Below are 17,571 nucleotides of genomic sequence, written 5' to 3'. Positions count from 1 at the left end.
AGGTCCGTGGTTCGATTCCCGGTGAAGGCTCATTTTTCATTTATCCTTCTTCGAAATAACCTAATGTCTCTTCAGTGACGCCCGAACTAAAAGGGTGGTGGATCATGATTCTCCACTGGACTGTGGTCATTTTTCATCTCTCCTGCTTCGAAATAACCTAATGTCTCTACAATCTATAAGGTACTCAAGGCTGTTGCCAACGACAGGCATAATCTTGGGCTCCTTGCCACGAGGAATTTCGTAGGCTTGGGCTGACTATACATCAGACGAGTGAGCATCAGCAACAACAACAGATAATCTATTTAGGTAAAAGGATTTTCTTGTTTTCATGCAAATATTAGAAGTTACTTAATTGCATTCTCGTAATTTATATATCTATCAAAAGATATGTGTATGAATATTATTTCAGAATTGCGACTAAAGAATAGATTTAAATTCATTATATTATTGCAATGCACACTAGCTTTATTATGTCTCTAAAAAAAAAGAGATACCCTCGTCGAGGAACAGTTTTTATTTATTTATTTATTTATTTATTTATTTATTTATTTTTATTTTTATTTTTTTTTTATTATTATTTTTTATTTTTTGTGACAGAGCATGTCCGATCCAAGTGAAACAAGAGAAAATCTTCCATTAATCCTGAGACTTTGTGTCACACGCCACTGTAAAACCCAGAATGGAGTTCAGAATCTTCTTCTTTAGTCTGTCAGGCGTTTTTTAATAATGGGCTACCAGGTCCAGTTTCTGTTTTGGATAATTTTCATTTAATAATGAGATTCGATTTAACGACATTGGCAATATGACCTGCATGACGTTAGAAGTTGAACTGTGTAATTTGTTTAAATACGGTTTTTATAGCATTCAGCACAATTTACTTAATTTTATTTTAATCCTATTCACTTAATTGTGCCTTCTTCTTAGTTGAGAGCAATTTCAATTAATAAATGCGTATTTAACGTAATTGATTTTTATGAATATAAAAAATGATGTCGTTTTTCTTCCGAAATATCTCTTTAAAATATTCAGAGCAGCTATTTCTCAATATTCACTACATCACTTAAAAGCTAATTATGAATGACCTTGGAATTATGGATCTTTGTTTAAATTTTGATTAATTTTCATTTTATTACCGTAATGTTATCATAGTAATCACCTTCATCTTGTCCCTTCACTAATGAGTTTAACATTTGCAGTGTTCCTTTCTGTAGATAAATCTTTGCTTAACAAGCAATCATGTATTCACCAATTTTTTGATAATATTATTTACCGTGGAAGATGCCAAGTAATTATTTTCGTGACGCCAAACTGTTCCTTCATTTGCAACATATACATTTAAATAGAAGTTCCAATTCATTACAATTTCAATTTTTTAGAACAGCTGGATATGATTGGAATAATTCTGCCACCTCTCTCATTCAATAAATTTATTTCATCTGGTATCAGTGGAGGCCATAAATGTGTATTATCTTTAACTGATTAAATGCAAACCAGAAATCGTTTATAAAACGCTTTCAAACACTAGATTACACAAAGATGTTGCACTATGTACACTAAGCAAAAAAAAAGGGGGGAACAGTTCTATATCTCTCGTTCTACTGGGATGATTGAAGAAATTCAAATTGCGCTTTCTATTTCACGAAAGCGCGACTTAGGATATATATTACATTTATATTTAGCATAGTTCTAACATAGGTATTTTGACACAAAATGGGTCTTTTTCTGAAATAACATACCATTTTTTTCCATATTTCGATTCTACGATTCAAATTATGCCTACATATTAAATTTTGTAAAATTTAGTGCAAAATTTCCGGGAAAATTTAAAAATTTTAACTTGGCGCATTTTTTCAGTTTGCGCCACTTGGCGAACTTCTTAATATATGACAACCTATTTTCCTTTCCTTTCCATTGTGCAGGAGTAGAAAAAATTTACATGATTTAATTCGCAATAATAAAAGAAGGCGTTATCTTTATTAATGCGAAGCTTAGTTTCTCTAGATTGGCAACAAATCTGCTATTTTGCTAAGTTTGAAATGTAAACAAACATGTCCGCCGTAGCAAAATTCATTAATCTTAGCTGCACTTAAACAACTTTTAAATTGATGATAAGCCCACAGATATTGCATGCAGATTTACTAAAGGCATAAAAACCTTAACCGGAAGATAAGACAATATAATTCAATCATTTCTAAAGCAAAATATGCACAACTTACAAACATATAAGAGAAAAGAAACTGAGAAAACTGAGCCCGTTAACAAAGTATATATATATATAAATATTATATATATATAAATATATATATATATATACATAATATTTATATACGTTTGGTGCTGCCAATTGCAACCAAAATACGAGGTGCACATCTGCATGTTATAGCAGGCCTATATACAAAATTTCAACGTTCTGAGGTTACTTGTTTTTGAATTATGCAAGACACGCACGTACGTACAGACGCCACGAAAAATTCTTTTTAGAATTCATTTTAAAGCAAGTTTATAATTTTTTTGGGTGGAAAAGAGGCTATTATTCTGTCCTTAGGTACAGATGTCACGCAAAAACATCATTAAATTGCATTCGATAGCGGTCAAAATGGATATTTTCGTTGAAATATGATGCCTGAAAATTTTCGCGATCAAAATACTTCCCTTTTAATTCGTACAAGGAAGTATAAAAAGAATTCGTATAAAATAGGCTGAATAATTATATAAAGGATTATATTTATCAAAACATTTGCTATAATATAAAAAAGTAATTTTTCAGAAGATTCAGTGTTATCTTATAATTATATAACTATAATTAATTTCTACATCTGTTATTAAATAATCAAGAGTTTGTATGTATGTATAGATCTTCCACGCACTGTGGAAAAACTGAGGCCCAGAGATACCAGATTTTGAACACACAATAGTTCTACGACCAAACATGTGCACTTCGAAACTTGAATTTTAAATTTCGAGTTTGCTTTCCATTTATTTTATGCAAATTTTATAAGTTTTGGGTACTGAACGATTTAAAATTAAAAGCGTAATATTTCAAATTATTCTATTTCAAATTAATTCGAAAATTGAGATATTTAAAAAAAATGTGTTTCCGCTCTTTAAAATAAAACATTTTTATCTTCGCACACGACAGTTTGTTGTCACTTTTCAAAGTGTAAAGCAGATATATTACCTTTAAAATAAAAATTCTCTGTTACTTATTGATATAAACTAAGTGATTTAAAAGCAATACATGCATTACTTATTAATAATTTGCTTTTAAATCTGACTGATTTACATAAAAATGGATTTATGTAAATCAGTATATATTAAAACATTATATTATTAAAACATTAAATGTTTCATGAAATTACATTATCTGTACTCGTTAAAATTGTTATATTTTTATAATAACTATTTTAGACGGCATTATTTATGTATTTCTAAACTATTATATAATTTAAAGACTGATAAATGCTTATTGTTTACTAACAAAATCTTAACAACAAAAAATATTGGTCCAATCTGTATCACTAGTAAATGTAAAATGAATAAAATTAATTGGATTACGAAATCTGCAGACACATTGGATACACTTTGTCTTTGAAATTTTCCCCAACTAAGGAAAACAACGTAAGGAGTTCTATAACATGATAAATTCGAAACAAACTATCGGTGCGAAGCTATTAACCGTTCTTTTTAAATATTTTATTTAAAATATTTTTTAAAGAAAAAGCTTATTACGTCAACAAAGATTTTAAGATTAACAAAATATTCCTACAATATCATCATGTTTGCGTAACTTTGCAAAGTATAGCTTTTCATACTGCAGTAAAAAGATCATTCAGATTAAGTCAACAAAGGTTCGCAAGTCAATAAAATTACATAAAAAAAATAATCTGATGATAACGTAGCGGGTGGGCAAAAGACATTTTCCTAAATTTAAAAGAAAAATTAAGTATAGAATTTGTCGAGCGAATATCCTGAAACTATGCTAAGCTAACATATTATATAGAATGAAGTACAGTCTATATTGTCTCTGTAATCAAATGTGCCAAAATATGAAACCCACAAATCAGTATTTTTTAAGAAATTATGAGAATTGTTCAGCTAGGAAAATGAATCTTAATTTATGAAAACACAATGAAAGAATTTTTTTAATTAAACAAACATATTTAAGTATGAGTGCTCCTCCTGTGAACGAAAACGAAAAATCTGTCATAAACAAGACATATCTTAAATGCATTATATTTGCTTCCTAAGATCATACAATGAAATTTATCTATGAAAGGTTTTTGAAATATGTTCGAGCGCTCTATTGGTTTTCATAAACATAACTAAGACTGACTCTTACAGATTCTAAAATCATCTCACAAAGCACATGAAACTTATACCATTTAGCAACGAGAAAAATGTAAACATCTTTGCTCTCATTGATTATGCACACTGAAAAGTCATAGCGGTGCTTAAATTCATTGGGAAAATTGCATAAATGTTTACAGATATTTGTTTTCACAAGCAAGCGGTAGCGTGTGGTAATATACGAGTAATTCACAGAAAAACCAAGGAATTGGAGACCCATACAAGCTCCGAATATTGTGTGCAATCAAATATTAAGCCGAGCTGCATAAATACTATAGCAAATTTTAAGAATAAAATAAAATACTGAGAAAATATTGCAAATCGAATTAGTGAAACTACAGTTGAAATTTAGAAAGGTTGCCACCATTTTCTGTTATATTACCGTTGAGCTCAATGTATTACATACATATCGCTAAAACGTTTTAAAACAACTAAGAATTACAATGCTTTAAGGAATTATCGCATTCCTATATTAAGTTCTCATGGAGTAATTGGTTTTGAATCTCGACAAGGATATGCTGATTTTTCATATTTCTTGGTCCAAAACGTTTAATGGTGTCGATAGTGGTGCTCTAACTAAAATGCACTGGATGATAGTTCTTCACTACCTAGATGGTAGGCCTTCAAGAATGTAAAATACAAGGCATTATCGCACTCGACTGTCATGTTCTAAAGTGTAAGAAGTTAGTCTATCATTATAGCATTGGAAAATCGGTGGCCAAGGTATATGGTGGATTTTTCATGCTCTCTGCTTCAAAATGACTAAGTTTCTATAAAACATCATTTAAAGTTTACAAACTAGTAATCACTAAAAAGTACGCTTTATAAAATACTAAAGTAATTACATATCGATGGATGAACATTTACTATTTTATGATCCATGATGACCATTATCCCAAAGAATACTTTCAAATTTAGATTCGTGTGTTAGATCAAAATTAGATTCTATCTTCGTAAAGACAAAAACATGTGCTATTCTTAATAATAAAATTTTATTCTCGCTCGAGATCTCAAACTTAAATAACTGGTTTAATTTTAGACTAGTGAAAAACTGTCATAAATTTACTTTAGATACATTACTTATGCTTAACTTTTACGCTGCAAGAAGTACCTTTTTCGTCTTATGTGAGTTCCCAGAACATCTGAAACCCTATTTTTCTCTAATAATAACAAACGTTTGTGGCTTCTGGAAGTCTGCTTTCTCTTTAAAATATCTAATGCCTTCCTGATCGGTACAGCAGTCGGTACCTGATCGGTACACTGCTGGCTGCCTTATCAGTTGGCTTTGGTTCGAATACGGACAAGGCTTGCAAGATTGTAAATATGCAGTGCCTTTGCGGCATGGGGTCACATAACATACATTGTAACTGAATTTCCTCCTGAGTATTTTTGTGGTAGGGCAAAAAATGTGGAAGGTTCTTGGACCCGTCCCCCGAGAGGATAATCCTTGATAATTCGGACTGAAGTACGCAAATGTACTGTCACCTATGAGGTGTCTAAGGCCTATGCTAGCGACGATCCAATTCTGCACGGATCGCCACGAAACGTTCGTGGTCTTCTTCTGATGTTTCTGTGAGACAAGTGAGATAAGTCATTAAAATTACCCGAGGCGTTTTTAAGATGTGCCATCTATAATTTAAAATATAAATAAAACTGCATATTAATTCCTCCCAATATTGTGAAATATTGCTTCAAATTCCTGACTCGTTCCAAAAGCCAATTTATACATAAGTGTGAAATTGACCTACTTACCTAAATCCTCAGTCATAAATAATGCTATATTATACAAGAACAGCTAAATCGTATCTGCTAGTGAGTAAACTGTTCTTAATATGAAGCTTAGGCTGAAAGTATGGCAGCATGGCATGAAGCAGGTTGACGTCACAGCGCTGTATTGTAAACACGAATCTACAGCAAAACTGCAAAAATGTCTATAGTTTGAAATTGTGTTTGGAATAAGACAATATTTTAGAGCGTTAGCAAATAGTAATAATAAAATAATAATAGTAATAACTGAGTTAACGCCAGCACTTCCCATTGATGAGTTTCTACAATTTTCGATTACATCTATTGCCCAGAAAAACTTCAAATAATTCTTTCTTTTCGAGCCGAATCCCCATAATCTAGTTTTTGCCTTTCAATTGATTAAATGACCTTCCGTCTTGACTGGCTAAACCTCGGTAAAGAACTTACTAAAATTCATCCTGTGACTCCAACAGTATAGGAAGGTTAGGATAGAATACGTTGTACTCGTATGATTGAAAAGGACAAGGAATAACATTCGTGGACATTGGTTTATTTAAGTATATCTCCAGGTTTTTCAATGAAAGTTTCCCCATGTTTTCCAATGAAATTATTGGAATTCTTTTAATAAGACAATATTTCAGATATGAGATAATCTTAAATTAATTTCTAGTGGTAATAGTTGACTACATTTAAAAATGACTTGAAATAGTTCCCGTAAGACGAGCGACTGCAAAATATGCTACACTCAAATTGTCCACAAAGCAAGTTAAGAATATTTTCTTATCGATAATAATTTAATAGTTCAGAACGGGTAAACAATATAATTAATTTAGCCATTAGTTATATAAAAATCTACCATTTGCTCTCTGATCGTTGCGTCAATGAACTCTTCTAGGAATTCCAATCGCAAAATTGGACACAACAGGAAAAACACCCGAAGAAATATTTTTAGGCAGGAAGTTCGATAAATTATTCTTTGTGAAAAGAAGAAGAATTTAAAGTGAAAAATATTCAGATATTAACCGATGAGAAAACTAGCAATTCGGATAAAGCGGGAACTAAGCAGAAACTATTTTTAAAAAATCTCCCGTGGACACCACATGACCTCCTTGTACGGCGTATTAAATTACACTTATTTTTGCTGTACTTCAGTTAAACTTATTTCCTTGAATTTCATTAGAGATATATTTCTTATTCAAGCAATTAAGTTCTCACTCCGCGATAGATACAGAAAAAAGACAAAAAAAAAAAAAAAAAAAACCTCAATATCTTCATAAGAAATTGTTAAATACAAAAAAGAAACCCTAAAACGCATAATGCAGTTAAAAACAATTAAAAAATCGGTTTTTGCAATTAAAATTACAGCCAAAACAAGCAATTCGGTCAGCATGTAGGACGATAAAATTTTAGGTGCACCAAAATTTTTACTTTCGCTCCCGCTTCGCAGAAAGATCCTTAAGTTGACGAGCCAATTGATTTAACTCACTACACTACTAAGAGTTTCATATGTACGCAAATTCCGCCTCGTTAGGCTTTAGACCACTTAATTTTTAAACTGTGGTAATTCTACAACTATTCCATGCAAATTAACTCAACGCATAAAAACCTTAACCGGAACATTCATAATTTAACAAGATATAAAGAATAAAAAATAGTGAGCACAGAGCCGGGTTATGAAGTGGTTATATATATATATATAAACGCGATATACACAACTAGTTTTTGTTCAGTCTAGTTTTGTCTTATCTTTTCTATCTTCTCTCATTCCCATTTCCTGTCAGAATGACATTTCAGTTTCGCATGCTATGCAAAGTAAGGTAGAAAGATGCTATTTAAGCTGGTGTCTGAATTACTTCAGATAGAGCGTGTTCTGCAGTTTGGTTACGTTTTTACACTGATTTAAGCTTGCTATTTTACGGCCGTTCATATTTAATTGGCGGTTTGTGTACGCCGGTAGTAGGGTTAAGTGCCAACTCGCGTTAATTATCTCGGCTTCGGCTGATTATTTAGTTTTAATTTTATATTTCTATTTTGAGTTGCAGCCAAACATATTGGTTAAGTTTTTAAGCACCAAGAGTGTCATCTGTAAATTCATTCTGGAGTTGAATCAAAAGGGTCTTTTCACCCTTCTCACGGATACAGTTCGAACTTAACGAATAGTCGCTTCTCAGTTCAAGTAAGTTCATGTATATAGTAAGTTCATTTAAAGTTTCAAAGTAAAGTTCATCTAGCTAGAATCTTAGAATGTTCATTATGTTCACAACACAAATCAGATTGGAAAAAAAAAAATTCCCAAGTCTGAAGTTCCTTTTGTAATTGACCGGTTACGATCTGCTGTAGTTTGCCTCAAAGAAAAAGATTGTTCTGTTGTTACGGCAAATGACGATCAATTAAAACCTTTCCTATGTCCTTAATAACGGAAGTTTTGGAACAGCTATTAAAGAGAGTCGATTAGGATCATGTGGTATGTTTCCGTCGAGAGAAGGGTCAGATAAAACAGCGAGTGGTTCTAGGTCTGGAGCAGGCGTTCAAAAAGAAAAAAAAATCAGTCTGGCATAAAGAAAAGAAGAAAAGAGCAAATCGGCCTAGGACGTAACAAGCAGTGCTGTCGCTGCTGGCATCATTGATTCCGGCTCAATTAAGGTTCAGGATTGCTAACATGGGTGGAATAAAGTGCAGATTTCTTTTTCTCTTGAATGATGGTCAACAGAAATACAGTTCCAGACTATTATTTAAAAGATTTTGGAAAGGGAGGAAAAAACGAAAAGAAAAGAGATATAATCATGTCAGCTGTAGCTTGAGAAAGTCAGTGATGTACAAAGGATGCGTCTACCTACTGACTACGGTATTTCTGTATTTAGAGATAAGAAAATGCTGTATTTCTGTGTTCCTTCGTTGATTTCGCCTTTGATGGCTCGGAACTCCCCTGAGTGAGGACTATTTAACGATGAACTCGTGAACAGAGAACTCGCAGCTCTATATAATCTATTATTTCAGGATTATTAGAACCGCGTAACAAGGTGGTGAATGATAGAACTATTGTCTCTTCGTAAAGGCTTCACTAACACACGGGTCCCCTAAAGACGGGGTCTACAAGTACCGTCATTTAGTTCTGATTGAATATCTAGGAATGATGGTACATTATTATTATGATTGAATATTTAGGAGGAGAAAATGTTGGTAAATTATTATTCTGATTGAATACCTAAGAGAGAATGATGGTACATTATTATTCTGATTGAATACCTAGAGCCCACTCAAGACCATTATCTCAAACTGATTCTGCTTCTAAATAGGTCTAGGTTTTATTAACTTATGTTTACATACAATGGAGGAATTGTCTATCCCTTTACAGGAGGCAACGGTGGACCACCTGTTAGGTGTCTGCATAATAAAAGGACCACTTCTTCCGACCTTAAGAAGTGTCCAAAACTTATAACGACTAGTGCCCGCCATTGGGAGAGGGAGGATGATTAGTTATAAACTCTTCATTTGAATGTTGTTAATTAAGACTTTTTAATGTATTGAAATTATATTGAAAATTGGCATGGTTATTAATTTTAGCCCAATGTAACGAGTATTAAGTTAAAATATATATGAATAAAATCCATAATTTAGGGGAAATATAATTTCTTTTTAGTCCAAAGGGATTTGAATCCCGAAGGACTATTAGTTTCGTTTTGGCATTTTGCGTCGGACTCATAAATGTCGGTTCACTTTTCAAACTTTTGCCACAAAATGTTAGAGTCCTGCATTATATTTGAAGAAATTAAATAATGAAAAATCTGCATAAATGTATGTATATTTCTCGTATTGTGATAAAACAACGGTACATAGAGTCATCGAATTTTGAATAACGTAATCCTCCAACGAATATGAGCATGTGGAAGACCAAATTTGAAATTTGAAATTTGTTTTATGATCGATTTCCTATTTTTTAAAACTTTGACGAATTTTTGATTAACAAACTCAAGGATTTCAAAGCGAGCAATGGCAACGTTGTGCAGAAAAAACATTTTTATCTCCAGCGCGTGAGTCTCTGTATCGGAAATTCTAAAGATATGCTCGTTTTAAAACTATTTTGCGATATTGCTGTTGCACTGGATCTTATGGTTTAAGTGCGAGGAACATGATATTTAATAAAGAAAGGTAACACACAAAATGTTAAAAAACGCTCCTTTGGACGTAATTTAAAATCTGAAACATTTCAGATTTTTTTTTCTTTTAATTTAGATATGTATTTTGTTTATCTGCCTTCCACGGTTGCTAGTTTAAGAATCCAAAATTTTTTTAAATCTGAGTATAATACTGCAAATTCTTTTAAAGAGATAGGTAGGGATTTAAGAAATAGGCAAACCGCTCCTCTTTACCACTTCTTTACGTCAGAAGGCTTCTAAACGTGGAGCAGCATATTAAGTGATTTAGAAATGCATTTATTGCTTATAAATTGCCACTGCAAAGCAATGCAGCTATAATTTAAAAAAATAAATTGAAGATTTTATGCCATTTTGAATGACTACTGTCTGGCAATTGGCTATTTCCCAGTCCGCGTGAATGTTAAGTTAAATCTTTTATTGACTGGTGCAACGGAAACAGTTTTCAGTTTGTTCATACATAGTTATGTTAATAGTTTCATGGAGTGATGAAAAATGATGTCGTATTACACGTTAAAAAATTTTACAAATACGGTTCAAAGAATATATTTTACATCAAAAGTACTCAAACATTCATCGAATTCCAGCACGAACCAAATGTCATCAGTCTGGAGAGTTTAAGTTATTCACACTTTGCGAGCAGAAATAATAAAGAAGTAAGATATACAAAAGAGTAAAGAGAGAATATTTTAACTTGCAAATTTTTGATTTTTTAGGAGGATTTTTATCAAGCTTAATTAATTTATTGTACCTTATTAACTAATTTCGGAAATGCACTTTTTTGACTTAATTAGTCATAAAAAATTCCAATGCTATTGTTTTATGACATTCTAATGTATTAATACAAGCAATTTAAAATATAAAATTAAAAAAATGTTGGAAAGTTAGGAAACTATTGGCTTCGAAATAATTTAGTTTTTATAAAGAATGATTTAGAAGAACCATTAAAAATAAAGAAACTTAATTGATGATTGAATTAATAACTTATCATTATTGAAAATTGGGTACATGGGAAATAAATACGTTCTATAATTTAATTCGCATGCACTACGTTTTCTTAACTCTCTCTGTCAATATTTTCTTTCAGCTATTCTAGCCATTAAACATATTCTTAGATATTCCTGTTTTGCTTTCTATTCTTCATGATCGTTAAATAGAAAAATTATTTATTTTTTCGTTCGATAATGATATCCCCCCAATAAAATGTTTTATTTATTACCTTGAATAGCTGATGTTCTAAGACATAAAAAAGACGTAGTTTCAGAAAGAAAAGGAAAAAAGAGAGACATTAAAAAAATTATCATAATTTAATAAACGTTCGTTATGCTGACTACTATGTATTTTTTTCTTTAATGACAGAAAACACAATTCACAATTTTTCATCAATTGAATTCACTTCAAAAATTTCATATTGCGAAAGCGAGTTCAGAATATTTATCATTGATCGGACAGTAATCATACTAAGAAAATATGAAAGCAAATTTTGAGCTTTTTTTAATTTTCAATGTGTTCATTTCCTTTTCACGAATTGGGGCTATTATAATCCAAAGGAGTTAAATTTTATAACTCACATGGAATTCGTATATGAAACTGTTTCACCTTCTGCTGCATAATGCAGAGGATACACGAGGAAGGAGGTGTCATGATTAAGACAAGGAACTTCTGCCATGTGATTTTAGAACTATTTCTGCCGTTAATAGACGACTTGCGTTTTTGAGTGTTGAGTACCGCTGACGCTTTAGACCTTTAAAAACTCTATCGCATAATTTGGAACAAGATTATTATTAGTCCTTGTTTTCTAGACGTTTTCTCTTAAATAAGGTATTTAGTTTATCCAACTAGTTGCTTTATGTTTATTAGCTATACTGTCAGTTCTTCCTTTCCGTTTTCCTGCCAGAATGTAAATTTTAACTCGCACGTATTCAAATGAGATTATTAGGTATTTCTCCCGCCTTCTTAGCATGCTTTTGTGATGTAGTGGTCAGCACACTTGACGCGTATTCGAGAGGTCCGTAGTTCGAGTCCCGGCGAGCGCATTGTTCATTTTTCACGTCTTCAGCATAAAAAATCCTAATGTCTTTACAGGGGCGCCCGAACTAAAAAAGATGGTGGATGATGATTCTTCACCACCGGGATTTGGCAATTGGTTTCCCTAATCCCCTGTCGCATTTTAAAAAGGGGAGTATATTATAACGCAAGTATTTCTCCCGCCTTTCTAGCACGCCTTCGTGGTGTGGTGGTCTGCACGCTGGTGGCGTATTCTAGAGGTCCGCGATTTGATTCTCGGCGAAGGCGTTGCTCATTTTCACTTCTTCCTCTTTCAAAAATATTTCTACAGTGGCGCCCGAACTAAAAGGTGGTAAATGATGATTCTTCACCACCACGATTTGGCGATTGGGTCGCCCTTTAAAAGGAGGAGTATATAAGGTATTTCTCCCGCCTTCTTAGCATGCCTTCCTGGTGTGGTGGTCAGCACACTCGACGGGTATTCGAGAGGTCCGTGATTTGAGTTCCGGCGAGGGCATTGCTCATTTTTCACGTCTTCAGCATAAAAGAATCCTAATGTCTGTACAAGGTAGAAAGAGATAGTTTTCAAAATTAAGTTTTAGATTTCTTAGACAGAGGGTGTTCCTCCTGGTGAAGGCTACGTTGCTAGTTAAATTTCTAAGAAAGCGATCTGTCTTCGGCGTTCCGTTATCCTTGTCAATAATTCTTGTCACACCAACTTGCGCGTTAGCAATTTCTGCGTAATCGTTTTGCTAACTTAAGATTTAACTAGTGTAAAATCTGAATTCCTTTCTTTTGAGTTACGCCATAAATTCTGGTTGGTTTTGTAAGCACAAAAGTGCCTTCTGTTCAATTATTTGAGTTCTAAAATAAAAGGGTGTTTTGCACTCTTCGTGTGTTTCTGTTGTTTATCTAAACATAGTGATAATTCGCTTGTAGAATCTACAAGAGTCTTCATGCTACAAGCTTGTAAGTTTCCTAGAGTCTTGACTAGGAGACTTACAAGATGCTACTTAAGAAACGAAGATTGTATAACTTAAATGATACACTTGCATGATATCTTACTAATTATAATATGTCCATCACTTAAAAATTGGTATAAATATTAGGCTTTTACTAAACATGGACGAAAAGCTTGGCTCCATTAGATAGTTGTTTCGAGAGATCGACTAAAAATACGAGCTTGTCATAATATCAATGTTACATTTTATGGCTTTGTGACACATGGTTTCAGGGAGAAAGTACCTGAATTTTGTTTAGGTATAACTGCCGCTGAAAGAAGAGAAACTTGGAAACGTGTCATCAGTGTATAAAGACACGTTCACACTGTGATGTAAATATCAAAAGCAAACATAAGAGCAACTCTGTTGCTAGGCAACGACACGGCATTAAACCATGATACAAGGCGTAAGGTTTTCTTTTGGGGGGGACAGAGCGTTTTCATTTCTGTTTTTAATGCCGAGAATAGTCAGTCATAAATGAACTCAAGCCAGACAATTATGATGACAGAACGAAATCACTTTCACTGGCGATGTAAATATTCTTACTTGAATCTTCTCATTTGTCTTAAGTACCTACCCCGTTTTTATTCAAAAGCACTCCAAACTTTTTTTATGCTTTATTTTTCTTTCATTTTTCCTATGAAACTCACGGCAACTTTCAGATTGAGTTGCGATAATATTGCATTTTGTTGATTTCATGTGGCCATGAAAATTTAACAGCGAATATTTAAGATTCGTACGGCAATGTGGTATGCAGAACCTTGCGTTTCATTAAATAACCAAGCCATTTATCTTCGAAGCTTTCGCTAGTGCTGACAGCTCTGATGCTTGATATAGAGCATTTTTGTTGCTTAAGTCACAATTTAGATGTTACTAAGATATCAAACTCTGGAAATTCGTGATTTAATCAAAAAATGAAAAGGATGGAATAGTGCATTCAGAGATTTCTTGTAATAAAAACATATTTATAGCTTCCTGTAAAATTTCAAAATCGCGGCTGAACTATTCATGACTATTGGGTCAGTCCATAAATTCGCGAGCATTTTTTTGGTAAATTTTTAAAAAATATAAAAAACACAATTTAACATTTTAATCAATTACATATTTTCTTCCATTATATACAAAGTCTCGCCATCTCACAGGCTGCTTTTTTATGCCATTGCTGTAGAAAGACTTGATGCAAAAAAACTCGAAAGTTCATTGTGTACATCCTGTTTAGAATTTAATTTTTTCCCAGTAAAAAATTTTACAAGGCACGAAATAAGTGGAATAACTTGGGGCAATATTTAGGGAATAAGCAGGTTGAGGCAAAAGCTCCAATTAAATTCACTATTTTTTTGCAGCGTTGTTCGAGCAGTATGCGGTTTAGCGTTATTACGATGAAACAACACTTTCTTGCTATTCACTAATCGTGGGCGTTGTTTTGATCAATTCTGAGTTTAGACGGCAACGTTGTTCACTATAAACTTCTGAATTAATCGTTTAATTTGGTTGTAACAGTTCAAAACGTCCTGAACGGGGTTCATCATCAATGCTGCTTTTTCCAACTTTAAATTTTTAAACCATTTCTGGGTATCTATATTCATCTTCTATGGGTACTAAAATGCGTTCGATATTTACGAAAGTTCGTGATGAGCTGAATAATATGTTCGTCAAACGATAACAAGTTTCAACAGGTTCAAAATTGTATTGTTTTAGTAAATGCGTCATAGTGAATTCCACGCATACTCTTAATGCGCACAAACTATGGACTCAATGCGCACGAACTATGGACTCAACCGATAGTATAATGATGTTGGATGCAGCTTGTAAATCCCTGAAATGCAATCTATTACTTCTTTTATTTATTAAGAGAGTAAATTAGTTCATTAATTTTAATATTTTATGAAATACAGCATCGCCATACAGACAGTAAAAATAGATTCAAGACGATAGAGAAACGCATCAAAAACTTTATTTATAGTATTTAGAATATCATATTTATTCGCTTACATGCCAACCATATTTTCAGGGATCAAAGAATATCCTTCTGCGTAGAATAGTGCTTTTCACGCCAGCTTACGTGTAAGCTTTTTCTGCATAGCCTTTTAGCTAACTTCAAATTTAACTTAATTTTAGTTTAAAATCTGAATTCCTTACTTTTGAGTTACGTCATAAATGCTGGCTTGTTTGGCAAGCACAAGATGGACCTTCTGTTCAATTATTTTAATCATGAATAAAAGGGTGTTTTACTCCCTACGTGCGTTTCTGTTGTTTATCTAGACAAGGATAATTCGCTTGTAGAGACTGTAAGAGTCTACAAGTCTGGACTTAATGGATGCTGCTTAAGAAATTGAGACTATTTCTAATTTACTAATTGAAACTACAGTAACTTAAATGATATATTATTTAATACTGCCGAACTTATTAACTTATTTATTTTATTTTTTTAATGTCTTGGGGTTGGCTTGCAATCATTCTCAGTTTTTAGTCAAATATATATAGTGATCAGTTTTCTCACTACATGGTGTTGGTTGACTCTTACGGCAAAGTATTCAAATGCTGTCAAGTTAACAGAACACGACAGTTAAAAAGTTTTAAGAGAAACTGGTTCTTGTGTATATTAAGTCCGTTAAAACCACGAAACAAAACAAAACATGAATCCGTTCTGGCGCTGGCGATTTGTCAATATCTCTGGATAAGTCACAGCTAGCTGCCTTTAGGTGGAAGCATAGTTCTAACAGACATTTTCAGTTTGACCTACCTCATAAGCAGTGTTGCAAGATACATGAATTTCATTCATTGAGTTTTTCAGCAAAAAACGTGTAAAAGGAATAAATAATCAAAATTAAGCAGCTAGTCCACTTGAGAAATCAAAACAAAACTGGAAATGTACCTCCCTACGCATCAAACTTTTCAATAGTCTAAATTTAAAACTATTTTAAACTAATTTAAAACTTGGCAACACAATAGTCTAAATTTAAAACTATTTTAAACTAATTTAAAACTTGGCAACACAATAGTCTAAATTTAAAACTATTGTGTTGCCAAACGATGAAAATTAACTTTATTGAAAACTTACATTTATAGAACCTCTGAGTTGCTCGCGACATCTCTTTCCACCTTTTGATTTACGGTGGGTGGAGCATAAATCATAATACAATAGACTTAAGAAGGAGGCTAATCAGCAGTGTATTTAGTACAATTGAGCAAAAAAAATTATTATGACGCTAAAGTTTTGCAATTGTCCTACCACATCTAGTTTTAATTACCTTATCAAATTTCCAAAGACTACAATTGTTACACAAGACGGATCAGTTAACCTGCAGCTGTTTTCACCTTTGCAACTCTAATACATTTATCTTGACACTCGAATAGGTTAATAACTCATGCCAATGGTTAGTTCAATCTATTTTCTGTTGTTTCCTACAAGTGCAACATCTCCTAAAAAGAATTTGTCTTTGAATGGCTTTACTATCTTGGGACTGAATCAGCAAACTCGAATACTCGTCTCTAATTCTTTTTCTGAGACCTTGTCGTAATTTCTGATGATATCTCTATCTCTTACAGATATTAGCTTCTTCTATATGGTCCACTTCTAGAACGTCCACCGTTCTTATATCCTGACTGAATATTGAAGGTGCTAAAAACATTAAATCTTCGGGGATCTTCAGAGAAGTAATTTAACAGTCTTGCGTTGATTACAACTTATAGCAGAGAATGGTAAGTAGCTCTTTCTTAATATTCTCTATATTTTCTTCACCATTTGAATAACACGCTTTCATCAACCGCCCCACCAGTCAAACTGAGGGGGATGAATTTCTATGCAGTCTAAAAAATAAAACTTTCTTGAACTTCCCCGACTTCGACAAAATTCGTACCATTGTTACTATACCCAGTCCCTTATCGTCCACGTCTAGCTATGAACTTTCTGAACGCCAGTAGAAATCATCGGTGGAAAGGCAAAGAAGTCCAGCTATGTCTACTCCAATTACCTCTAAAGCCAAGGCATCTCAGACGCTATCTTCAGCCATCGGGTATAGAATAGGTTCGATTTTCTTTACATTACATCTTTTTTTATACCGAGCGTGTTTTGGGATTACCCTATAGATTCATTGAGAGTTTTGATGCAGGAGATTTAAAAAATTTGCAATGCCCTCGCTGGGATTCGAGCCTGGAACTCTCGAATACGCGCCGAGAATGCTACCATTATACCACGCCTTATGCTGGAAGGAGGGAGAAACTACCTTATAACTATTTTCACTGTTTTGTAAACAGTTAAAATGGTTATAAGGTATTTTCTAGTGTCCAAAGTCGTTAACGAATATTCGCCAAAA

General features: G+C 33.0%; 1 protein-coding gene across 1 annotated transcript in view; it reads left to right on the top strand.

The window, feature by feature from the left end:
• LOC146997391 (uncharacterized) overlaps nucleotides 1–16,957 on the top strand; it is a 278,511-nt gene extending 261,554 nt beyond the window's left edge. Inside the window, exon 4 of the mRNA XM_085817566.1 lies at nucleotides 16,805–16,957. The gene's annotated coding sequence lies outside the window, so the exon portion shown is untranslated. The remainder of the gene's footprint in view (nucleotides 1–16,804) is intronic.
• Nucleotides 16,958–17,571: the final 614 nt, after the last annotated feature.

Source organism: Stegodyphus dumicola, chromosome 5 (genome assembly GCF_044657685.1).
Source record: "Stegodyphus dumicola isolate Sdum_Otavi_A_Nest chromosome 5, ASM4465768v1".
NCBI lineage: Eukaryota > Metazoa > Arthropoda > Arachnida > Araneae > Eresidae > Stegodyphus > Stegodyphus dumicola.
The sequence above is the reverse complement of the archived record's forward strand: the minus strand, read 5'-3'. Positions and strand labels throughout refer to the sequence as shown.